The sequence below is a fragment of the Hypanus sabinus genome, chromosome 29 (assembly GCF_030144855.1).
Source record: "Hypanus sabinus isolate sHypSab1 chromosome 29, sHypSab1.hap1, whole genome shotgun sequence".
Classification (NCBI taxonomy): domain Eukaryota; kingdom Metazoa; phylum Chordata; class Chondrichthyes; order Myliobatiformes; family Dasyatidae; genus Hypanus; species Hypanus sabinus.
This window is the reverse complement of record NC_082734.1, coordinates 11,720,093-11,725,445: the sequence shown is the minus strand read 5'-3', so window position 1 is coordinate 11,725,445 and position 5,353 is coordinate 11,720,093. Positions and strand designations below refer to the sequence as shown.

At 46.5% G+C, this 5,353-nt stretch overlaps 1 long non-coding RNA gene across 1 annotated transcript; it reads left to right on the top strand.

Annotated features, from left to right (window-relative positions):
• LOC132382761 (uncharacterized) lies at window positions 1-4,656 on the top strand. Its single transcript, XR_009508454.1, has 3 exons — window positions 1-348; window positions 3,953-4,131; window positions 4,519-4,656. It is a non-coding gene; the product is annotated as an uncharacterized LOC132382761 (long non-coding RNA).
• Window positions 4,657-5,353: the final 697 nt, after the last annotated feature.

The window sequence follows — 5,353 nt, the reverse complement described above, 5'->3', positions numbered from 1 at the left end:
CCTCATGCCCAGGCATCCATGTAAATCTAACTTCACAACCCATCTTCCCTATTCTAAACAAAACTAAGAGAATCTCAATAACTAGGTCAGGACGAGCTTTTGATTTATTCCCTTTTATAGCCTCTAAGGCAGCAGCAGAACCCGAACAGATGATAGCCCTGCATGGTCGAGAGTCTTCTATCCACCGTAAGGCCCAGAGGATTGCTAAAAAAGTACTGCCACTTACTTACCAGTCTCCCATTTAATTAGGTAACCATATGGAACTGGTTAAGTCAAGTGTCTGTCAGCTGACTCAGGATTTGTGGCATCAAGGAATGTAAGTCTGGGACATTCAGACTGTGGATTTTGGTGAGTTCATGACCTCAGTGGGAAAGAAACAACAAAACAGCCAGAGTCAAGTTTAATATCACTGACGTACAGTACTATTGCAAAAGTCTTCGGCACACACACAGTTTATAGTTCGGGTGCCGGAGACTCTCGCACAGTACTGTACTTGCCAACCTGGAGTGGAGAGTGAGTTTGGCAGGAGCAAAGGATGTTGGAAATGGTGAGGGTGAAGCACCGTGGGAGGGGTGTTGGACAGGGGGCAGAGGGGCACTAAAGGGCGACGGGTTGGACACCCCTAGCCCTGATACAGCGGGCAAGATCATTTCATTCCAAACAATTGGTTCATTGATCATTACAGAGTGTCTCTCTGGTGCTCCCCACTCCCTCCCCGTCCTCTTTTCCCAATCATGATTCCCCTCTCCCTGCCCCCTTCCCACTCTCAGTCCACAATAGAGACCCATATCAGAATCAAGTTTATTAGCACTCACATATGTCGTGAAATTTGTTTTTTATGTAGCAACAGTACAGTGCAATATATAAAATGACTACAGTATTATGCAGAAATATTAAGCACACTAGGTAGGCCTCCATTAGTCTCGATATACCATGGATTTGTGCCTTGGAAAGTTTCCAGGTTTTTTTTTAATGGAAGACCGGCAGTTGCCCAAGCTGCAAGTCTCCCCTCTCCACACCACCGATGTTGTCCAAGGGAAGGGCACTAGGACCGATACAGCTTGGTACCGGTGTTGTCGCAGAGCAATGTGTTGTTAAGTGCCTTGCTCAAGGACACACACGCAGCCTCAGCCAAGGCTCAAACTAGTGACCTTCAGATAACTAGACAAACGCCTTAACCACTTGGTCATGCGCCAACACACTAGCTCTCTATATATATATATATATATATATATATATCTTTATACGTCTTTTGTAAAAGTACTTTATATCATGAAAGTTGTTTTCTTGTGGCAGCTGTACAATGCAAGACTTTATAAAAATTATAATTTACAATAAGAAATATATATTATATTTCTTATTGAAATTTGTACGCTCAGTGGCCACTTTATTAGATACACCTGTACACCTGCTCATTAATGCAAATATCTAATCAGCCAATCAGGTGCCAGCAACTCAAGGCATAAAAGCATGCAGACATGGTCAGGAGGTTCAGTTGTTGTTCAGACCAAACCGTGGAGTGATTGTTGGTTTGGTATCTCAGAATCTCTTGGGATTTTCACGCACAACAGTCTCAGGAGTTTACAGAGAATGGCACGAGAAACAAAAACCATCCAGTGAGCAGCAGTTCTGTGGGAAATGAGAGAGGTCGGAGGAGAATGGCCAGACTGGTTCAAGCCGACAGAAGGGTGACAGTAACTCAAATAACCAGGCATTACAGCGGTGTTGTGCAGAAGAGCATCTCTGAATTGCTCTTGTTGAAGCAAGCCCACATCTGTGCTGACTCATTCTGGCATAGTGCAGGGACATCCTCTCCCTTCTCTCCTGCCCTTCGTAAATCTGCAGAGACTGCCCCGAACTTCCACCACGGAGCTATCTGCTCCTATTGTTGTGGATCGGAAGGCACCTGTTGATAGTGAGGTTGCTGCCGAGGGAGATGATGTTTCCAAAACAGCCAGCCCTGCCCAGCCCAGCCTCCCGCATCGCTCTCCCCAGCTGCTCGTGGCTCAGTAAACAGCTCCCAGCCTGTGCCTGTTTCCACTGGAGATGCCCCTCGAGACTTCACCACATCCCCTCAACAGACAGTCTCTACTTATTGCCAGAGTCGTCAATCCTCCTGGCCAATTAAACACGCTGCATGCTCGCAGCTCATTATCTGATTGGGTGGTTCCTGGTAGACTGTTAAATAGCTCCCACCCTCCAAACCGCCTTCTAATTAGCAGAAGGAACCGTCAAAGGAAAATGTGATAACCACCTCCCACGATCTGTGGTGATGTAATGGAATCCCTCGATTGTTACTGCTCCCATTCGGAAGTGATTTTCACAATCTAGTCAACTTACAACTCTCATGAGCTTATATACCTCTGACGAAGGGTCTCGGCCCGAAACGTCAACACTGCTTCTTCCTATAGATGCTGCCTGGCCTGCTGCGTTCTGCCAGCATTTTGTGTGCATTCCCTCACATCTTACTTGAACCTACCCCCCTCATATTCAATACGTGCCCTCTGGTATTAGACATTTCAACCGTTGGAAACAGATACTGTCTACTCTCTCTATGCCTCTCATAATCGTATAAACCTCTATCAGATCTCCCCTCAGCCTCCGACGCTCCAGATAAAACAACCCAGGTTTATCCAGTCCCTCACTCTTCCCGCGGCGCTCCACCCTTGCCATTCCCAACACTTTTGCTCTTTCCAGATTTACAAGCTCGCTGTCTGCTCCACAATGACAAATACAATACCGTGCCAAAGTCTTAGGCACCCCATATATATACCTAAGACTTTGGCACGTTACTGTACAAGAAAGGTACATTGTTTATTTGATGAATGATTGCCTGTCTCCTTTCGGTTGTATCGTCAAGCATATTCCTCATTGATGTGACCATAAATTAACATTAATTCCAATACTAATACCACCCCCACTACCAAACACCCTTCCCCCAGTCCCTCTGTCATTTACCATAACACCTTAAGATATAGGAGCAGACTTCGGCCGTTTGGCCCTGGCATTTTATCATGGCTTATCCATTTTCCTTCTCAGCCCCAATCTGCCGTCTTCTCCCCCTATCCCTTCATGCCCTGACTAATCGAGAATTGACCACCCTCTGCCTTAAATATACCCAATGACTTGTTCTCCACAGCCACCTCTAGCAATGAATTCCACAGATTCACCATTCTCTGGCTCAAGGAATTCCTCCTCATCTTCATTCTAAAAGGATACAGAGGCTGGGTCCTCTGCCCTTAGACTCCTCATCATTAATTCGGTAAGACAACTGTGACAGTAGTGTGATTGTGTCAAGATCTACATCCGTGTAGATACCTCAGCCAACAGGTAACTCTGATTCAGTTCCAGGGACAACACTTTTCTTACTAGACCATTTTCATTGCTCTCTTCCAGTATGTGAGTACACCGTTAGGCAGTAGTTCATGAACAACACAGTTCCTATTTATCAGCTGGGACTTCGTAGTATAAACCAGCCTCAAAATGAACAGCAAGCAATTACTAATCTCACCTACACTGCCCCCTCCAAGACGTGTGAGTGCGCGGCCACACAGTAGCTGAAATGCTCCCACGCGCATACCCTTCTTTGCCACGCTCCCGGTATTTTCTTTTATTTAACGCTAATAGAAAGTGCTACGTAGTCTTCAGGCCATGTAAAAATCTCCTGCTCGTATCAATGGTTGGTCCGCGCAGCTGTTTAAAAAAAAATCAGAGCTCATCTGCCCTTCAGCCCCTGAAGTCGATCCATCTTGCTGCATCTCCCCTGGCCATCTCCCCTCTTTCCTTCCAGTCCTGATAAAGGGTCTTGATACGAGGTCGACTGTCTGTTTCTCTCCACTGCCTGACATGCCAAGTTCCTATGCCTGTAGTTTCCAGAAGTTTCCTTGTTTGGATGTCTCTGTAAGCAAAAGAATTAACTCTTAAATCACTTCCTTTTCAATCAAACCGTAAGTTGCACAACAGCCACAGAGGATTAAGGTCTACGTCTTGGATGCCTGAGTGGGCAAGTCCTGAAGAAGAGCGTCAACCCGATACGGCGACTGTTTGTTCATCTCCACAGACGCTGCCTGACCTGCTGAGCATTTGCGTGTGATGCTCTGGGCTTCACCATCAATGCCAACATAACCCGTGGTAACTATAACCTTGAGTAAGAAAGGAAGGGGGAGGGGAAGGAATCCAAACCGGCAGGTGACAGGTGAATCCAGGTGAAAGGTAAGGTAGGTGGGTGGAGGAGAGGGGGATAAGTGAGAAGCTGGGAGGTGATAGGTGGAGAAGGTAAAGGGCTGAAGAAGAAGGAATCTGATAGGAGAGAAGAGAGAACCAATGGTGAAGGGGAAGGAGGAGGGGCTCCAGTGTGATGGGCAGGTGAGGAGAAGAGGAGAGGTAAAAGGAGAGCCAGAATGGGGAACGGAAGAAGAGAGAAGGGGGAGGGGGAGAAATCACCAGAATGTAGACAAATCAATGTTAATACCATCAGGGTCTCAGCCTGAAACATCAACTCTTTATTCCTCTCCACAGATGCTGTCTGACCTGCTGAGTTCCTCCAGCATTTTCTATGTGTACTCCAGATTTCCAGCAACTGCAGTCTCTTGTGTTTATAACAATAACCTCAACGCCCAAATCGAGACGTGAGAAGACATTACAACTGGAACATGGGAGGAGGAGATTAACAGTAAGCATAACACTATTACAGCTTCTCTGTCAGCATAGGCAAATATTTCTCTTGCCCAGCTAGCTTCTCCTGCAGCGTCCCACAAGGTTCCATCCTAGGTCCCATTCTTTTCTTGCTTCCCCTCGGCCAAGTCATTCAAAAACATGGCATTTTCTTCCATTGTTATTCTGACGACAGACAGCTTTATCTCTCCCCTGAAACCAAAGCCTCATGAATTGCCTTGAGGACATAAAGTGTTGGATGCCACAAAACCTCTTACAGCTGAATGAAGGCAAGTCTGAAGTTGTCCTATTTGGACCCCCTGACTCCATCAAAGTGATTTCCAGCAGTCTTGGTGACCTGTCCACCCCTGTCAAACTCCATGTTAAATCCCATGGTGTGATATTTGATTCCGCCTTTAAGTTTGACAAGCAAGTTAATGCAGTGGTAAAAGCCAGTTTTTTCCAACTTTGTGCTATTGCCAAAATCAAGCCGTTTCTCTCTTTCAAAGATCTCGAGAAAGTCATCCATGCCCTTATAATCTCCCGTCTGGGCTGTTCCAACTCCCTGTATACTGGGACTTGTCAGTCGTCCCTGTCTCGTCTGCAACTGGTCCAGAACGCTGCAGCCTGACTCCTGACAGGGGGCTGGAAGAGGGACCATATTACTCCTAACCTGGCCTCTTTCCACTGGCTGCCAGTA